The sequence below is a fragment of the Paroedura picta genome, chromosome 1, assembly GCF_049243985.1.
Source record: "Paroedura picta isolate Pp20150507F chromosome 1, Ppicta_v3.0, whole genome shotgun sequence".
Classification (NCBI taxonomy): Eukaryota; Metazoa; Chordata; class Lepidosauria; order Squamata; family Gekkonidae; genus Paroedura; species Paroedura picta.
Window position 1 is genome coordinate 12,568,429 of NC_135369.1, and position 19,909 is coordinate 12,588,337.

Genomic DNA, 19,909 nt, shown 5'->3' on the forward strand with positions numbered 1-19,909 from the left:
TTGACGCCTAGCGCCTTTGGCCCACAGTGGGCATCTGGGCCTCCAAGCGGCCAGCAGAGGGGGCTTGGCGGCTGTTCCCTTCCCCAACGTGGTGCCCGGGCAAGTGGCCAAGGCATGCAAAGTGTGTGTGTGTGTGTGTGTGTGTGTGTGTGTGTGAGTGGGGGGGGGCTCCCCTCCCCCCCTCCGGGAAGTCCCCCCTCCCGCCCCTGCCCCGCCGCCGGGGGACTTCATCATCCTTTCCCCTTGCAAACTTTTCTTCCGGAGCCTGGGATGATTCAGCCCTTCCTCCGCTTTAACCCCTGCCGCGCCGGGCCGGGAGGAGGCGAGGCCCGTGGCCTCCGAGACAGCCGCGCCGGCCAATCGCAGCGCCCGGATCCCTCCTGCGGCCAATGGCGCGGGGCAGGAGGCGGGGCTCTCCCGGGCCGCTCGGGAACCTGGGCAGAAGGGATGGCGAGTGACGGCGGCGGCGGAGCCAGGTGGGAAGGGGCGGGGCGGCGGGCGGCGGGAGGGCGGGGCTTGAGGGCAGGTGAGGCGGGGCTGCCGCAAGGGGGCCGCTCGGCCGTGCGGGGGGGGGGAGGAGGAGGGCTGGCCTCTTTTCCCTTATTGGGGGAGGCGGCCGTCGCCTGTTCCAGCTGTTGCTAAGCTGGGGGGGGGGCGGGAGAGGACAGGTGAGCTGGGGGCGTGGCCGGGACAGGTGAGCCGCGGGGGGAGCCGCAGGTGGGGGGGAGCCAGCCAGCCAGCCAGCGCGCAGGCAGGCAGGCAGGCAGGAGGGCCACCCAGGCAGACGGAGGGATCGCGCCCCGCACGCCCAGCCCGGAGCAGCAGGCAGGAATCCCCCCGGAGCCCCCGCGCCGACAGCCACGCCGAGACCTGCGAGGGGTAAGCGCGGCTCCGATCAGCCGGCTGGGCTGCCGCCCCCTCCCCCTTTCTTCGTCCGCCGGCCAAGGATTTGGGAAGCCCCCCCACTCCCAACTTCCCACTCGCCCCTTCCCCTCCCGCTCGCTGGATTCCGAGGATCTGCGGGAGCCGAGTTCGAATCCCGGCCCCGGCGCGTCTGGACGGCGGCGCTCGCCTCGGCTGGCATTCGCTCGCAGCCTCCCCGACTCGTCCCTGCTTCAGACATCCTTCCCCGTTCCCCCTTGAGCCCCTCTTCCCCTATTGACTCAACCTTAGCGTCCGGCCTTTGATGGGGGGGGACACAAATGACCTGGCCTCCAGCGAAAGGGAAGCAATTTTCAGCAAGCACCCAGCGTCCTTCTGCTTGTAGGGGATGGAGAAAGGGGGTGGTGCTGGGGAGATCCCGGTACCCCCCACTGCTCAGATTCTGCCCTCCCAAAACCTAGGTGCCCTCCACCCCCAGTAAAGGGACTGGCACCTCTGCCGTTCTGCTGCCTGGGGTTGGCAGCCAGGAAAGGTCTTGGGGTGCCCACGTTGGCCCTGGGCAGTGACGTGCCACCCGTTGATGGGGAGAGAGGCTGGGGATCTAGTGGGTGGTGTGAGAAAGAGGATTGTGTGGGTGCTGGGGTGGGGGGGGCAGTGAGGGATGCCGTTTTGGGAATACCTGTGTCCGGTCTGGGCCTTGGCGGTCTAACTGTACCTTGTGGGGAGGCACGAGCACATGGGTTTCTGCTTAACCTTTCACATATGGGATGCGCTGGCCAAAAGGGGGGGGGGAGGGTAGTGTGCCGACTGGCCCGGTCCCCCTTCTAGCCCGGTTGGCGAAGCAGTCTGGTGAGAAAAGCGGAGGATCATCCGATGGTGTTTCTCGGCCTGTGCCCGCCAAGGGCATCGTCCCCCCCCCTGCTTGGGCAGCCACCGAAGCTGGCGTTGAGCTATCTCTTACCATTGGTCCGATGAAGTGTGCATGCCCCTGAAAGCTCAGCATGAAACTTTGTCAGGCTTAAAGAGGCCGCTGGACTCAGAGTCAGTCCCGGCATCTATTTGTTAACTCTTTTATTGGGATGCTCATGTGCGGCTATTCCCAGACCTTTACAACTGGTTTAATCCAATTTTAGCTATATTTACCGCTGGGTTACTTCTGCCTCTTGACTCCAACTAGTCCTTCCTGGCAACTAAGCCCCCTCCCTTTTCTCTGCCCATATGTAATGCTGAAGATGTCTTTTTTTGGTGTATGCAAAGAAGTGTGCGTGTACACAAGAACTTATACCCCGAAAAAAACAAAAACGTTGTAGTTCTTAAAGATGCCTCTGGACTCAAGACTTTGTTCTGTTACTTCGGACCAACATGGCTACCCCCCTGAATTTACCATTTAGCTGTTCTTCTACGGCTTATTTCTTCCTACCCCTTTTCCATAGGCTGTGTTTTGGGTTTGAGCGGGCCGTATTGGGAAAGGCCTACCTGACAGTTCAGATTATTCTGGCTACCGACGTTTCCACTTGCTTTTATGTCGGCCCGGTCTTTGATTTCTCCCACCTCTCCCTTCATAACAACTGATGTGCTCTCTTGACCTTTAAAGTCATCTGTCTCGTGATATTCCAGCTCCTTTTGGGAATTAAACCCCGTAAATGTCCTGAGCAAGCAGGTGGGTTTCTGTGGCCACAATCTTACTAGCGGAATATCCAACATGGTTTTTGCCTCCTCCTGTTCTTGGATTCACAGGCAGGGAATGGATTACTCGTGAACAATCCATTTCGTGTAGATCCCGTTTGTGGATGGCGGCCGGAACTGGGGCAATGAATACGGTCAGTGGCATAAATGTTGGAGGACTTTAGACTAAAAGCTTTCAAGTGCCCGGTTACCAACAACAGGTTTTTCCTTGGGCAGCTTTCCTGTTGGGCCCCACACATACACACCCCTGGGCACACCCAGCCCTCCTGATGCCTCTGCCCTCCCCGACGGGGGTGTAGATATGCGTGTTTGTCCTGGCAGTGCCCCTCTTGAGTATGTGCCAGCTGTCCTTCTGCCAGCCTTTCTCCCAGAGCTCCTTCTTTCTTCTCCCACAATGTGCCCCTCAATCTGATGCTAAATGCCAGGATTAAAGACCCACGAGGGGCCAGGTTCTGATCTCGACAGGCACAGCTGGGTCGGACCAAAGGCCCACCTAGTCCAGCATCTTGTTTCTAACCGGATGTTCTCAGGAAGCCTGCAAACCAGACAGGGAGGCCACAGTGCTCTCAAGCTCTTGCCTGTTTGGCAATTGAGATACAAAGGTGTACTGCCTCTGCGTATGGAGGCTTGGTTTAGCATCCGTGTGGGAACTGAGGTCATTCGTATCTTGCCTTCAACCAGTCCCTTTCATTCGCAAGCGAGAGAGTTGAGAAGGGTCAAAAAGTTTCTCTCTCTCTCTTTCTGAGTGAGGCAGGACTTACATTTCCAGCAGTTATTGGAAATGTACAGTGAGGAATATAAACGAAGGGCTTTTAATTAATTCTTGGAGGTGTACGGTGAGACGGGTAAATTAAGGAGTTGGGTACAGTGGGATACAGCAGAGAGAGAAAAGAAAAGAGATTGTAAAGCCGTGGGAAAATTGTGGGGAACAGAACCTTCCTTGGGCGTGCCCAGTCATTGCCATCGGATAATGCCATAGGGCAGGGGTAGTCAACCTGTGGTCCTCCAGATGTCCATGGACTACAATTCCCACGAGCCCCTGCCAGCGTTGCTGGCAGGGGCTCCTGGGACTTGTAGTCCATGAACATCTGGAGGACCACAGGTTGACTACCCCTGCTATAGGGGAAAGGGGTTGTGTTGAGGGCCCACAGAATCAGGCCTCTCGGGGGGGCAGACTGGTACCTTCTTCCCGCCCCTTACGGCCGATGGCACCGTCCGATTGATGACCTAAACTGGCCGTGGGGAAATCGGGCACCCGCAGGTAGTCGTTACTCCAGATTAATTAAAGCAGAGGGCACCGAGAGGGTGGCATTGGATTAGGCTTTACCCATGGCATTGCAAAGAGCCCCTGGGTCTTCTCGGGCTTGGCTTTGGCTACGGGTGGAACTTGGCTGCTCCTCCCTGCCATGCCAGTTGGGAGGGAAGCCCTTCCTCCCGGGATCCAGGTGGGCACCCTTGCTGGTCCGCCTGCGTGCCAGAGGTGGGGTGCCCTTCCCCGAGCCATGCACGCTGGGGCTTGAGCGGGAGGCCTGCCTGCCGCACCTGTTTGTTTGCATCGGCCCCCCTCCCCGAGGGCTCTGAACCGGCAGCGCAAGGGTAAGCAGGGTGGGGGCGGATGTATGCCTAAGAATACACCTGCTCTGTGTCCCCAGGTGTCCTTGTGCCTGTGGGGGAGGGGGGGCTTTAGGGCAGCCGAAGGGGATTGGAGGCGTTTGAGCGCACAGGCAGGAATTAGCAGGCAGGCTGTCAGCACGGCTGAGAAGGTAAGGAGGAGGCTCGCAGAAATTTAATCTGAGCCCTGGTACCAGCCCTTGGGGGCGGGCATTGCTCTTCTCTCTCTTGTCGGGAAGGATGCTGTTTTTGTTCCATGGCGGCCGACGGGATACGATTGCCTCTGAGCATGTCTGGGGTTATTTTTCTCATGCAACCCCCCTCCCCCCCCCAGCTTCACCCCTGTGTGGTCCTTGGCTGGTGAGCCCCGGTGCTGCTTTGCTTCAGAAATAAAGGGCCAGAGGGGACTCCTGTGGTCGGCCGCTCTCCCTGAAGGCATCAACTCTGCCCATCTCATTTGCATGGGGGCACAGAGTCATTTGAAGCAATGCAAATTTTGAAATGGGCTTCGCTTTCACGCAGAGCTGGCAGGATAGGCAGCGATGGACGCCTATTGGGTGGTTTTTGTCAAAGCATAACCAGAGTGTCTCTAAGCATGTGCAAAGCCTTCCTGTGCTGGAGATGGGTGGAGGCTAGTTTAGAAGGAGCAGTAGTAAAGAACCATGCCTTATCTATATAATCCCGGGCATTAAATTTTATTTCATTTTAAGGAGGATAAATTAGGGAGGTCCAGATAGCTTGGAGAGCCTCTTGTGGCGCAGAGTGGTAAGGCAACCGCCTGAAAACTTTGCCCATGAGGTTGGGAGTTCAATCCCAGCAGCCGGCTCAAGGTTGACTCAGCCTTCCATCCTTCCGAGGTCGGTAAAATGAGTACCCAGCTTGCTGGGGGGTAAACGGTAATGACTGGGGAAGGCACTGGCAAACCACCCCGTATTGAGTCTGCCATGAAAACGCTGGAGGGCGTCACCCCAAGGGTCAGACATGACTCGGTGCTTGCACAGGGGATACCTTTACCTTTACCTTTTAGATAGCTTGGACAGCTCTGCTGATGGTTCTGAATTCACACAGGGTTGGGGTGCTTAGACCTTACCGGGCCCTCTCTTCTGAAAAAAAAAACCCATAAAGGCCCTAGCAGGCAGAAATCCAACAGGAAAAGCTTATCCCAATCACACCACCATGCCAGGATACAGCAAGATTTAAATCCAGACATACTTCAGACACCAGCAAGACTTTGGGGGTGTAAGACTGTGGCTCTCCAGATGTCCATGGACTACAATTCTCATGAGCATGTGCAAAGCTCCTTTCGTCAGAGACTAGGAAGAACTCTACTTGTTGACTTCCTTCTGTTAAGACGTTTAAAGCATCGAGGAGGGGGAAGTGCATGTTGCGTCCCAAAGACCAGGAAGGCCTTTTGTAACAGTAAAGATGTTAGAGGAAGGTGGGGCTTGAAGCCTGGTGGAGGGCAGCAAGGCTAAACACGTCCTCCTTTCCTCACCCCTAACACACTTGAATTGTCCGGAGGGGTGTGGTCGTGGAGATTTCCATGCAAGGGACATTTTCCTAGTGGGGGGGGGGGTCAAACGTGGTTGGGGTAGTGGATAGATCAGCCTTTCTCAACTTTTTTACTGTTGAGAAACCCCTGAAACAATCTTCAGGCTTAGAGAATCCCCAGTAGTGGTGCGATTGATCTTGCAGAATATAATTGGGAGGCATAGCTGTGGACACGCCCACCCAGGGACCCCCCCCTTCTCACCCCCCGCCAGGCCCATCGGCCCTTTTGGGAGGGTGGGGGGAAATTTGTCAAAATGACCATATACGGTCATAACACCCAATAAATATTTAACAAATTAAAAAAAATTTACTCCCATGCGTTCGCGAAACCCAAGATACCCCAGGGTTTCATGAAAGCTTGGATTAGATGCATTTGCTTTTATGTTTTGATCTGTGCCTCCGTTTTCTCACAGTGACAACTCTTGGGAGGGAAGCTAGGCTGAGAGATTGTGACCTGGCCGCTGCGGAAAGGCTCAGCAGTAAAGCATCTTGTCTGGCATGCAGAAGGTCCCAGGTTCAGTCCCCGGCATCTCCAGCTGAAATGGCCAGGCAGTAGGAGGTGGGACAGACCTCCCCCTAAGTCCCTGAAGAGCTTGTCACTGCTCTGAGTCGACAATACTGGCTTTGACGGACCAAGGTTTTGATTCAGTATAAGGCAGCTTCACATGGGGGGATTCGAACCTGGGTCTCCCAGGATCATCATCTGACACACTATCCAGTAGGCCATACTGCCAAGTCCTGGACCTGGAAGCTTAAGAGACCAGGGTCCAAATCCCCACTCAGGACCCAAAGCTTAATAGGTGACATGGGGCTAGTAGTCATACTCCTCTCTGCCTAGCCTACCTCACAGGGTTTTGGACAGCACAGGAAACGCATCTATGCCTGTCCAGATTCTTCCAAGGGTAGGGAAGATAAAAATCTTTATAGATGAGAAGGGAGAGGCTATTTACTCATGCCAAGGAATCCGGGGCGATTGGCATGCTTCTCCCCACTTCTGTTTCATCTTGACGGCAACTCTGGGAATAGAGTACACCAAGACTTGGAGTAGACTAGGCCAGAGTAGATGAGGCCAAGACTGGAAATACACTAGGCGGAGACTGCGTGTAGACTAGGCGGAGACTGCGAGTAGACTAGGTTGGAGTGGACTAGGCAGAGACTGCGAGTAGCCTAGGCCGAGACAAGGACTAGGCCTGAGTAGACTAGGCCAAGACTGTGAGTAGACTAGGCTGAGATTGGGACTAGGCCTGAGTAGACTAGGCCGAGACTGTGAGTAGACTAGGCCGAGACTGTGAGTAGACTAGGCCGAGACTGGGAATAGACTAGGCCGGAGTAGACTAGGCCGAGACTGGGAATAGACTAGGCCAGAGTAGACTAGGCCGAGACTGGGAATAGACTAGGCCGGAGTAGACTAGGCCGAGACTGGGAATAGACTAGGCCGGAGTAGACTAGGCCGAGACTGGGAATAGACTAGGCCAGAGTAGACTAGGCCGGAGTAGTCTAGGTCGAGACTGGGAGTAAACTAGGCCGAGACTGGGAACAGACTAGGCCAGAGTAGACTAGGCTGAGACTGGGAGTAGACTAGACCAAGAGAGGCCAAAGTGCGGATTTGAACCCAACTCTTCTCAGACCCGGTCTGGCACATTAGTCACGGCACATTCTGACCATGATATCGCACTGCCTGCTTTTCCTAAATATGCCCTTGCTAGCACGAATCACAAGCCTGGTATAGCCCTGCCCGGAGTAGGCCGCAGCAAAGCCTATCCGGGCCTACGGCCTCCACGGCACCGTTGCCGTGGGAGCCCTCGACGACTGTGAGGCAGCAGCAGCCATGCTCCTCTGGGGCAGCTGATGAAACCGCCGAGAAACTCTCCTTCCGTCCCTGCTGCCGCCACGCCCTCTCCTTCGTGCCAGGTGCCCCCCCAGGGTGGGGGCGACGCTGCCCCTGAGCTCCCGCCCGCTCCATAGCAACCCCGCGGCACGCAACGCCGTCCTGGCAGCTCTGCCACGGGCGAGGCCTGAAAATGAGCTTGCGTTGGCAGGGGGGAAGCGGCAGGGAAGCGAGGCCAAGGTGGGCCCCCTGCCAGCCTCTGGCATTGCCAAGGAGAGGCAGGGCCGGAGTGGTTGGCAGGAGGTCCGGCTGCTGTCCCCCCCCCCACACCACTGCCTTTATGGCATACAGAGAAAGTCAGATGGGTGCAAGTAGTAGGCCAGAGGCCCTGTTCACCATTTCGTGCCAGTATCGATTGCCTGCTCATGCCACTGAGCCAGTGCCCGGTGACCTAGTTTGCCAGCCTTTCAGGTGCAACGCGGCCGTCTTTTCTGTCGTTTTCTCCAGTGGAGGCGGGTTCCGAAGACCCGAAAAGGAACACACCTGGGCCTATGTTCTTGGGGGGCGCGTGGGCTCTCTTCCCACCCCCCTGAGCGACTGTGGGCACGGCTCGGCCGACTTCCCCTCCCCGAGGAGGGAGAAGGAGCAGGTGACAGAAAGGAAAGATAACTAGGTCAGGCTGGGCTGGGCGCAGTGCTGCCGCCACATCTCCGCTGGCACCACCCTCCTGAGGCCTGGGCTGCTGGCTCTTCACCGGCCACATGGGCAGCAGAGGGGTAAGAAGGGGGGCGGGAGCCGTCGGTGGGGCAGAGGAGCCAGGCTGGCGGCCAGCCGGGCTTGCTTAGAGAGGATTGCTTCACACGGTCGGCTTGATCTGGGCGGCTGCGGTTGCAACCAGGGAGGGCAAGGAACAACCTGTTTCCTTCCCCTCCCACTTTTTTTTTTGAGAATTGCACATCGTGGGAGATTTGAATTCGGGGCTGGCGGTGCCCTGCGAGGAACGGACGGGAGGTAATTCTGAGCAAGGTGTCCCGGGGTAACCTGGTGTGTTGAAGGCCGCGAAGGTGGCTGCCCTCGCAGGCAGAAAGCAAGCTCATAAGGCTTCCGGTCGAAGGCTTGAATGGGAGCGCTAGACCAGCTAGGCCTCCACTGCCACGGGGAAATAGCCGCACTCACCCTGTACAGGCTGGCAGCCATTGCATGCCCAGGGAGTGCAAAAAAGAATGGACGCTGGAATATCAAGAGGGGTAGGGTTGCCACATCCTCGCTGGGAAATTCCCGGAGGATATGGGGGTCGATTTTGGGGAGGGGAGAGGCCTCAACAGGGTACAGTGCCCCCAAAACAGTCATTTTCTCCAGAACTAGCCTGGAGATCGAGTTTTTAATTCCAGGAGATCTGCAGGTGCCACCAGGAGGTTGGGAGCCCTAAGCTTTTGGGGGTAGCGCCGTGCAGGGCTATGGCACGGCGCATGGGACCCTGCCTCCTGCTTCCCTTGTGGTTCCACACAAACCCCACGGCTCTTTCCTGGCTCCACCTCACAGGTGCCCTTGGTGCCCGGAGTGCATGGGCAGCAAGGAGGGGGTTATGATCGCGCCTGGCTTTCCTGGGCAGGCAGCTTTTGGGGACATGCTCATGGCAAAATGCTCCTGGAGGAGAATTCTCTGGAGCAGCGGTTTTCAACCTGGGGCTCGAGACCCCCTTGGGGTCGAACGACCCTTTCACAGGGGTCGCAGCAGGGCAAGCAGCTTGGCTAGGGGGGTGCCATCTACACAACAGTCTTGTGGGGTAGATCGAGATAGAGCGTTCGTCTGTCTGGAGCAGCAGAAAAGAGTGAGATCGGCGTGGTGGGACAAGAGGCAGAACTGAACTGAGAAACCCAATTTATATGCAATCACGAACAATGGATCTTCATGCCATTGGTCAGTTTTGGCCTAATTTCAGTGAAAGAACACTTGCATAATTTTAGGGTTGGGGGTCACCACGCCCTGAGGAACTGTATTAAAGGGTCGCGGCATTAGAAAGGTTGAGAACCACTGATCTAGATCAGGGGTAGTCAAACTGCGGCCCTCCAGATGTCCATGGACTACAATTCCCAGAAGCCCCTGCCAGCGAACGCTGAGAGGGGACAGGATGGCTCTCTTGAAGGATCTGAAAGGGTGTCACTTAGAGGAGGCTTTCAAGCAGCGGCTGGACAGAGACTTATCCTGGATGGTTTAGGCCAGGGGTAGTCAAACTGCGGCCCTCCAGATGTCCACGGACTATAATTCCCAGGAGCCCCTGCCAGCGAACGCTGGCAGGGGCTCCTGGGAATTGTAGTCCATGGACATCTGGAGGGCCGCAGTTTGACTACCCCTGATCTAGAGTCTGGCAGCTTGGCCTGGGGGCGTTTGGAGGGGGGGGAGGTCTCTAAGGCAAAGGTTGTTTGGTGGAGCTGAGGCCAGCCGGCCCAGAGGATTAGACTTGCTGTCTCCTCTCTGGTTGGCTCCGTACTTGGAGTTGGCGGAGGTAAGGTCGTGCTGGGGTGGGGAGGAAAGGGAGACAGCCTGCTTATTTCCACAGGCCTTTGAGATTTCCCCAAATTACAGATGCTGAGGCCTGAACGCCTGTCTCCCCTGTCTGGAATCGTTTCTCCTAATCTGCTCATTGGCTACTCGTCGGAAAGGGCGCCCTGCATATGGTCAGAGGCCTGGCTATGGAAAAGAGAGCTTGGTTTACTTTCTTCTTGGGCTTTCGAAGAGACTGGGGAGCGGTTTCGGGGAAAGAAAGGAACCCTTGGAAGCTTTAACCCCACCGGTTCTGTGGCTTACGGCGTCCAGCCTCTTTGTCAGCAGAGGGTTTATGCTTTAATCGGGCACCTGCGAGGCAGAAATTCAACAGGTACCTGCAGCGGCAGGTTAAAGTTTCCTCTGTTCACTCCCTGCCTGTTAGGAAGCCGCAGGCCTTCCAGGGGGCTACGGGCACATTCGGTCTGGAGGCCGGAATTGCGTTGCCCTTTGCCTTGGCACTGCCCGGCAGGCACAGCCAGCAACCCTGGCACTGCCCAGCAAGCATCGGCCATAGCTCAGGATCCAAGGCATTTCGAGCCTCTGCCCGCTCACCGTGGCAGTGCCAACTCAGGCTGGCACAGGCCGGGCTGAGCGACTGGCGGTGTAGCGTGAGGTCAGCTTGCAAGTCTTTTGGGTGCCTGGCGTGTCTCCTTCTCCCCCCCCCCCCGGTGGTGTTCCAAACTTGCCCCTTTTTGCTGCTGGCGCCCGCCCACTCGAGGAACCCCACCCAAAGAGCCTCTCCCCAGCCCTGCGGGGCTGCGTCCCACCCTGCAACGTTCCCAAGTGGCGCCTCCTCCCCGTCCTCCCCCCACCCCGGCTGGCTCCGTCTCTTCCCGAGGCCGGGATCGGGAGAAGGAACCTCAGCCGAGGGATTCAAAACGGCCAGCGGTGGGCTTCTGGGGAAAGGCTTGGTTAAGGTCCAAAGCTCCAGCTCTCTTCTGGAGACCTGCCTAGCCTGTGTCTCCTTCGCTAGCCAACTCCGGGTTGGGAAGACCATGGAGATTTTCAGGGTATGGGGAAGGGAGGGACCTCGGTGGGCTGTAGGGCCAAGGCCTACCCTTCGCCTCTGCCGTTTGGGGCGAGAGGAGCTGTTGCCGTCAGGAGATCCCTTGTAATTCTGGGAGATCGCCAGTCCCCGTCTGGAGGTTGGTAACCCCACAGGCAATGGGTTTCCCTCCCCCTTGTTGCCTGAATTCTGCATTAAGGCCCAATCCCTTGTGCCAACGGGTGGGAGGAGAGAGATCTGCAAGAGTTAGAACAAGCTCTTCTGTCTTTGTCGTCCCCCCCACTCCACCCCGGGTACTTTGTGGCCGTTCGAATCCTTCCTTCCTGTTTCCTCCTCCTCCGTGTGTGGCTTCCCCAGCAGCTTCCGTTCTCCCTCCGTCCTGCCTTTTGCCTTTGGCTTTTAACTTTCTGGCTGGGTGAACGCGGGGGGGGGGGGGGATCCCACCCGGCTCTGCTGTTCTTTAAGAGCCACATCGCTTTTCAAGAAAAGTTCCGGTCCCAATAGCGCTCCGCTGGACGTGGGGGAAGCTGGGCCTGACGCTGCCTACAACGGGGCGGGAGGAAGCGGTCAACGTGGTGGCGAGCCAGCGTGGCGTGGCAGTTAAAGGGCGGCAGGCTCTAATCGGGAGAGCCGGGTTTGAATCCCCCCTCCTCCTACACATGTGGGCCAGTCACAGTTCTCTCAGAGCTCTCTGTCTAACCTCTTTTAGAATCATCATCATCATCATCAATTTCCCCCTCCTCCTACACATGCAGCTGGCTGGGTGACCTTGGGCCAGTCACAGTTCTCTCAGAGCTCTCTGTCTCACCTCGTTTAGAATCATAATATTGGAAGGGTCACCCTCCTCCTACACATGCAGCTGGCTGGGTGGCCTTGGGCCAGTCAGTTCTCTCAGAGCTCTCTGTCTCACCACGTTTAGAATCATAGTGTTGGAAGGGTCCCCCAGGGACATCTAGTCCAACTCCCTGAACTATGCAGGATTGTGTAGTGGTCAAGAACGGCAACCTCCAATCTGGAGACCCGAGTTTGATTCCTCACTCCTCCTCCAGCTGGGTGACCTTGGGCCTCTCACAGTTCTTTAGAACTGTTCTCGCAAAGCTGTCCCGTAGTACCTTGGGGACCCAACATGAGTTTCAGGGTGCAAGCTTTCGAGAGTCACAGTTCCCTTCTTCAGAGAAAGATCCCTTTCCAGAAGGGTCTGACAGAACCGTTTTCCCCTTGGTGCGGTTTGCTGGGTGACCCCCTTCCTGTATTTGGGAATGGAAGGCATTCCGTTGCAGCAGGGGTGTCCAAACCGTGGCTCTCCAGGTATCCACAGGCTACAATTAATGTCCATGGACATCTGGAGCGCAACAATTTGGCCACCCCTAAATGAGTTTCGGTGGGAATTTCCCTCTCTAGTAGAAATTCTTCTCTTGAGATTCCCCCAAACTGACCACAGCCCCTATTCGGGGAGGGGGTCACCAACCCTCTGGGATTGCTGCCTGTGGTACCCGGCAGGCCTTGGGGGTATGCGTGCCTTCTCTCAACTTGTGCAGCTCTTTTCGCTTGAGGCCATCCGGGATAATGTGGACTGTGAGCCCCTATCTGTGGCGCAGTGACCTTCGGGTTGCCAGCCTCCAGGTCAGAATTGTGTCGCACCTCCAGGCTGCGTGGATAGCTTATATCGTTTTGATTTGTTTAACGTATCGGTGCCACTGCTCCTGGAGAAGACGGGTACTTTGGAAGGGTCTGTATGGCACGGTGCCTGATAGAGGACCTCCCCTCCCCAGCTTGGTGTGGTGGTTAGAAATGTGGACTTCTGATCTGGCGACCCGAGTTTGAATCTGCGCTCCTCCTCCACATGCAGCCAGCTGGGTGACCTTGGGCTCGCCACAGCACTGATAAAGCTGTTCTGACCGAGCAGGTATATCAGGGCTCTCTCAGCCTCACCTCCCTCACAGGATGTCTGTTGAGGGGAGAGGAAAGGGAAGGTGATTGTAAGCCGCTTTGAGACTCGTTTGGGTAGAGAAAAGTGGGATATAAGAACCAACTCTTCTTCTTCTTCAGGTGGCCAGCTCAGAGGAGTCAGGTGGCTAGCTCTGGCCACCTGTGGGGGGCAGCTAGAGATTTGGGGAGTGGAAGATGGGAAGAGCAGGGTTTGGGGAGGGAAGGGGCCACAGCAGGAGATGATGCCAGGTTTTCCAGGAGAACTCCTGCCTATTACAGCTGATCTCCAGGTGTCACCTGGAGGTTGGAAGCCCTATGCAGGAGGGGAAAAAACCAAAACTGGGGGGGTCGAAAATAGAACTGGAATCTTAAAAACCTAACTAGTAACAGTTAGGAGCTACAAAGGTTGAATGTCTGTATTGTTAAAATTATATTACTTTTTAATGTGCGCAATTTAAAAAATTGGGGACTGTGCCCCCAATTCCCCCAGGAAGATCGCCTGGAGATGGCCACCCTCTGTGGCCTCCTGCAGGTCCCCTGGGCGTGGAGGGGCCGATCGCCACCTGGGGTCAGCGGCCACAGAGAGGATGGCTCTGCCTTGAGTGGCCTGCCATGAAACCCCTCCTAGAGGATTCTGGGACACCCAGTTGGCAGCTGTTTCTTGCCGTGACCCAAGTGGGCAACTGGGGCAGGGGTGGGGCGGGGGTGGGGAGGAAGTCTTCTTTCAGGCAGCTTTCGTAATCTTGGGTAAGAAATCCGGGGAGCGTTCCTCAGAACCCCGGGGTTTCCCTGGAATAAGCTCCGCCGGCTGATGTTCTCTTCTTTCGGGGACTCAAGCAGAACTTGCCGAACTGGGCGGCTGCCGCTGTGCTATTAGATGATGTCACGGCCATGGACCAATGAGGTCTCTCTGGTTTTTGGCCTGTGGCGGTGGCTCAGTGGCAGAGCCGCTGCTTGGCATGCAGAAGGTCCCAGGTTCGGTCCCTGGCATCTGCTAGGAAGGCCCAGGCAGGCCCAGGCAGGCGGGAAAGAACTTGGCTTGAGACCCTGGAGAGCCACTGCTGGTCTGTGGCTCAGTGGCAGAGCCTCTGCTTGGAACACTGAACTTCCCCGGTTCGATCCCTGGCATGTCCAGTTGAAAGGACCAGATGCTGTGAAAGACCTTTGCCTGAGACCAGCTGCTGCCAAGGGTCTGATTTGAGTCTGAGGCAGCTTCATGTGTTCATGGGTGTTCACAGTTGCCTTTCCGGCAGAGGTGGGAAAGACACCCCCCTCCCCCAATGGCTGTGCACAGTGCTTTGCATTGTGGGTCCCTGCCCTGAGGAGTTGACACTCTGAAATCTGACAGAGTAGAGAATAATAGAATCATAGAGTTGGAAGGGACCTCCTGGGTCATCTAGTCCAACCCCTGCACTATGCAGGACACTCACATCCTAATCACTCATCCACTGTCACCTGCCACCCCCTTGAGCCTTCCCAGAATCAGCCTCTCCGTCAGATGGCTCTCCAGCCTCTGTTTGAAAATCTCCAAAGATGGAGAACCCACCACCTCCCGAGGAAGCTTGTTCCACTGAGGAACCGCTCTGACTGTCAGGAACTTCTTCCGGAGGTTTAGACGGAATTTCTTTTGCATTAGTTTCATCCCATTGGTTCTGGTCCGTCCCCCCAGGACAAGAGAGAACAATTCTTCTCCATCCTCCATATGGCACCCTTTTAAATACTTGAAGATGGCTATCAGATCGCCTGATAATCTGGCACTAGAAAAAAAAGGTCAGAAAACAACATTTCTTGAGACAACATCCAAATTACTCCGGGGTCCTTGGAAGCCTTCATGCTGATAGAGCGTTGGACCCAGGTTCGAATCCCCTCTCTGTCATGGGAACTGGCTGGGTGGCCTGGGGCCAGTCGTACTCTCTCTGCCTCACAGGGCTGTTGTGAGGATAGAGCAGAGGCGAGGACTAGGCTGTGGGAGACTTGCGTTCCGATCCCTGCTCTGCTGTGGGAGGTTGCTAGACGACCTTGGGCCAGTCACACCCTCAGCATCTAGCCTACCTCGCAGGGCTGCTGTGCCGATAAACCAGGGAGGAGAACGTCGGCTGCTTCGGCAGGGTATTAAAGAAGCAAATGCATATCATCGGTGTGGTGCTTGTAAGCGGGGCCAGCGTCTCAGGAGCAGGGAGTTTTGCGTGCCACAGGTTCGATCCTGGGCCTGGCCCGTTTAAAGTTTCCAAGTGGCAGATGTGGAGGGCGGGCTTTTCTCTGCTGGGGACCCTGGGCTGGTGACTGTCAGACTAGACCAGGGGTAATCAAACTGCGGCCCTCCAGATGTCCATGGACTACAATTCCCAGGAGCCCCCTGCCAGCGTTCGCTGGCAGGGGGCTTCTGGGAATTGTAGTCCATGGACATCTGGAGGGCCGCAGTTTGACTACCCCTGGACTAGACCTTTGCTTGCAACGTGGGAACAGCTCCTGTTCGAGACATCACCAGCGAGTGGTTGTTGGAGAGGCAGGTGCTGGGGAAGACCTTTCCTTGCTGTCGGGGAGGCCAGACCAGGGGTCCCCAACGTGGCACCCATGGGCCCCTCGGCCCCCATCCGCACTTTCCCTGGCCCCTGGCAACTGTTTTTGTAGCAAAAGAGCTGGGCTGGGTGGAGCGCTTGCCTTGCAAGGATTCTGATTGGCCTTTGCAGGTTTTGCCGGTTGTGCAGCTAGGTGCAAATATTGCTAGGACAGCAGCTGCCAAACCCCCCCCCCCCATGAGGATCTTCACTGGAGGGAGGCTGTGGCATCCATTTGGCTGCTGTGCCCACCACGCCGGGTCAGAGTTCGAAAGGTGCGTGGAGACGTAAAACACCTGGGAGAAGAAGAGAAGCTGTGTTTGTTTGGTTTTTTTTAATAGCCCCACTTTTCACTACCCAACGCAAGTGGCAAACACCCTTCCCTTCCTCTCCCCACCACCGGCGCCGAGCGAAGTAGAGAGCTCTGAGAGAACTGCATTGTGAAGCCAGCTCTACGAGAGCCCAAGGTCACCCAGCTGGCTGCAGGTGGAAGAAGAGCGGGAAATCAGTTCTCCAGATTGCACTCTGCCGAGTAGAGAACTCAGAGCTCGGCAGTCCCTACGTGGGACCCGGTTGAAGGCCGCCGGCCACGGTTGGGTCGTGAGCAGCGGGGCTCCCTCTGGCACGTGGTCCTCGGTGCTTCCAAGCCTGTTGGGTAAAACCCCGTGAGCCTCTTCTGCGCCCGGCCTCCCGCCTTTGTTCCCCCTTGTTTATATATCTCTTACGTGTGCCTGCGTGTCCAAGAGCCGCTGTAAAAGAAGACTCAGCTCGGGGCTACAGAGGGGAGGGGAGGGGAGGCAGGGATTTGGGTGGGTTTGTTTCCTCCGTGGCCCCATGGCTGCCGCCGCTCCCTACCCCCCACCGGCTCGAATAACCACCCGGTGGCTTGCAACAGAGGGAAGGCCGCTTACAACACCCGGCCACCCCTCCCAGCCACGATGAGTCACTCCCTCCCGGGAAGGCCCCCCCCCATGCCACTGGCTGGAGCCCTTCTTGCCGCACAAGATGCCTGCACCCCTCCCAGGCTGCCTCGCCCACCTTATCTCCTCGCTGGGCGCACCTGGCGCAGCAGGAAGTGGCGCGACCTGGGTGGCAGCGGTGGTGGTGGTGGGGGAGCCGCGTCGGGCCAAAGGACACCACCGGGGCCGCACCTTCGTATTTCATAGCTCTGCCTCGGAGGGCCGGGTGGGAGGTATGGAACCTCCATGTTCCGAGGCAGTCTACCTCGCCGCGCTTAGCGCAACCAGGAGGGCTGCGGCTTTTGCATCCTCACGTAGGGAGTTGCCAGGGGCCTCCAACTTGTCACTGGAAGATGGGGCCTCCATGTTCATGGGGCAGTCTACCTCTGGCGGCTTGGCACAATTGGTCGGACCAGCTTCACGCCCTGCCTTAGGAGCTTTCCAGAAGCAGGGGAAGAGTTTCTGCTGGGCTGGCAGAAAGTCCCAGGTTCGATCCCGGGCATTTCCAGTTTAAAAAAGAACCAAGCTGTAGGCAGCGTGAGAGATCTCGCTCCCAGAGACCCCGCAGAGCCCCTCCGAGTCTGGCTATGACAGTGGTTAAGAGCGCCAGACTCTAATCTGGGAAACCGGGTTTGATTCCCCACTCCTCCACATGCAGCCAGCAGGGTGACCTTGGGCTAGTCACAGTTCTCCCAGAGCTCTCTCAGCCCCACCTACATCACAGGGTGCCTGTCGTGGGGAGGAAGGGAAAAGTCTTGATAAGCTTCTTTGGGTAGTGAAAAGCAACGGTCTAAAAAAAACCAGCCCTTCTTCTAAATCAGCTCTTCTTGTGTGTCGAAGATCTCATGTTCAATCCCCACCATCTCCAGGTGAAAGGATCAGATGGGAGATGACGGGAAAGATCTCTGCTTGAATCCCTGGAGAGCTGCTGCCGGCCTGAGGAGGCAATATTCACCTTGATGGGCTGACGGGCTTGATCAGGGCAGTTTCATGTTTTCACCTGACCGGTCGTTAGATGTTGGGCTAGACTCATGGGTGGCCAGACTGCGTCACTCCAGAAGACTATGGACTACAATTCCCATGAGCCCCTGCCAGCATAGTGCTCATGGGAAATGTAGTCCATAGACATCTGAAGAGCCACAGTTTGGCCACCCTTGCGCTAGATGGGCCTTCACTGTGTGACCCAAAAGATTAATACCCATCGGACCGTTCTAACAAAGGCTATGCATTCTGCCGGCTGGGAGTGGATCCTCCCTTTCCAGAGGCAGTTTACCCATCAGAGGCCTGCATGGGAGGCCTGTTAAGTGACAAACCATCATGGAGGACTATTCCCTTTCTGTCTGGATTTCCCTGGGCTGGCTTGCGAGATGCAGGAGTACAGCAGCCTCTGGGCTGATCTGGCAAGGCGCATTCTTAGAGCACCTGCACTTCAGTGGCGCAAGCCATGCGCTGTCCTTTCACCTTTCCGGGCCCCCTTAAACAGGAGACCCTTTCGGCCGCACGTGCAGGAAGTTTTTCGAAAGGAGAAAAGGACAGCGTTATGACCTTGTTGGGTGTCGCGGCCAGGACTTGGACACACAGATCAGACAAAGAGCCTTGGAGAGAGGAAGTAGAAATCGAATCCCCAGGTGAGGAACGGATTGTGGGCTGGACCCACGGACGAATCTCCTCCGTCTTCCCACCTTACTGCTTCCCTGAGTGTGCATGTGTGCAAAGAGAGGCGCAGGATTGAGCGCGCAGCTGTTTCTATAGCAGGGGTGTCCAGCGTGCTGGCAGGGGCTCATGGGAATTGTAGTCCATGGACATCTGGAGAGCTACGGTTTGGCCACCCCTGCTCTACAGAGACTCCACATCCCACCCAAGGGTCTCAACTCAAAGGGAGTTCTGCATGGGCCCCTATGCGCCTGCTGTTGCCATGTGGGTTTAGGATCTTGCACATGCGCACGTGAGAAGAGCAGAGATAAGGCACGGAAGGGGGAAGAAATGGTCAGAAAGGATTACTTGGAGGCACACCTTTGGAGGAGACCTCCCTGAAGAACCGCGATTCCCAGTGGCCCAGTTCAAACTTCCACCCGCCCTGGCAATCTTATTTTATTTATTTCACCTGCCCCTCATTTATCTCTCCCACCCGGACGGAAAGTGGCGTAGGACAGTCTCCTCTTCTCTGTTTTATTTTCAGAATGATCCTGCGAGGTCAGTGAGGCCAAAGGGATGTGTGCGGCCCAAGGTCACCCTGAAAACTTCCATGATTTGGACAGGGATTTGAACAGGGATCCCCAGATCCTAGTCTGGGGATCCCCAAGCTTTTTCAGCCTCCAGGCATCTCCGGTGGGCCCAGCAGCAAAACATCTGCCGCCAAAGCACGAACCAGGGCTTACCTTTGGCCACGTGGCCAAGATCCCCGTGTTACGGTGGCCGCTGTTCCTTTGGCGATGTCTTTAAAAATCTACCCAGCCAGTCGGATGCCTTGAGAACATGTGGTGGGCTCCAAGAGATGTGGAGACTGGGACGGCTGCAAGGACCCCATTGGGGGGGGACGGACAGGCTGGGTGTTTGCGCCGAAGAGAGCTGGAACCAGGATGAATCCGGAGCCAGGGCCGACCCAAAGGGCACACGGCCTAGTGCCGCCTTTTGCTTGCCAGAGCTTGGCTCCGGAACGTTTGCCATCATAAAAGCGAGCAAATCCCCCGAAGCAGCGTACTCCGTCCGCGCGGCCAAACAGCCATAAACCATCCCTGGGAATTGAGAATTGGGGAGGGAGTGCATAGCCGGAATAGCGCGCTCCTGAATTTGTGGCAGGGGTGAGACTTATACAAAAGGCTCCCCTGGTGCCTCCACAGCTCCTCTGAGTTGGCTTGCCGGGGTGTGATTCAGGCATTGTAACCCATCCCTTGGCATGACTCGGTACCCCCGGCCCAGGCAGGGAAAGCCGACGGTTTCCAGAGAAGCGCCAGGAGCCCCCGTGCGTGTGCCCCTGCTCTGGGCCTCGCGTCCGGGCACGCCGGTGCCTGTCTAGACTCCTGACCCCGCCTGGTTGCCGCCCGCTTCGCCGGCTGGCCCAGGTGGGTCTCTTGCACCACCAGGCCCCCCTTCTCACAGCCCTCTTGGCTCAGCAGAGCTCTTGGGCAACCCCGGCCCCGCTTCCGTTTTCTCGCCCGCTGGGCCGGGCAAAGGGAAATCTCGTGGGCTCTCGGCTTCCCCCAGCCCCGGCCTTTCGGTCGGCCCTTCTCCGCTCCTCCCGTGGTTCGGTTCCGGGAGGAGCTGTGGTTCGGCCGCAGAGCTGCCGCTTGGCCTGCGGAGCTTCCCGGGTTTTCTCCCCGGCATGGTGAGTGAAAAGAGCGGGCGGGCTCCT

At 57.0% G+C, this 19,909-nt stretch overlaps 1 protein-coding gene across 4 annotated transcripts in view; it reads left to right on the forward strand.

The window, feature by feature from the left end:
* The first annotated feature begins 399 nt into the window (after positions 1-399).
* Positions 400-19,909, forward strand: part of ZBTB7B (zinc finger and BTB domain containing 7B) — a 55,172-nt gene continuing 35,662 nt past the window's right edge. Inside the window, exon 1 of one of the 4 annotated variants that reach the window (XM_077322013.1) lies at positions 400-476. The gene's annotated coding sequence lies outside the window, so the exon portion shown is untranslated. Of the gene's footprint in view, positions 477-748; positions 880-8,267; positions 8,335-19,769; positions 19,883-19,909 lie in introns of those variants that run through there. The other 3 variants (XM_077321986.1, XM_077322022.1, XM_077322031.1) reach the window with 3 other exon arrangements.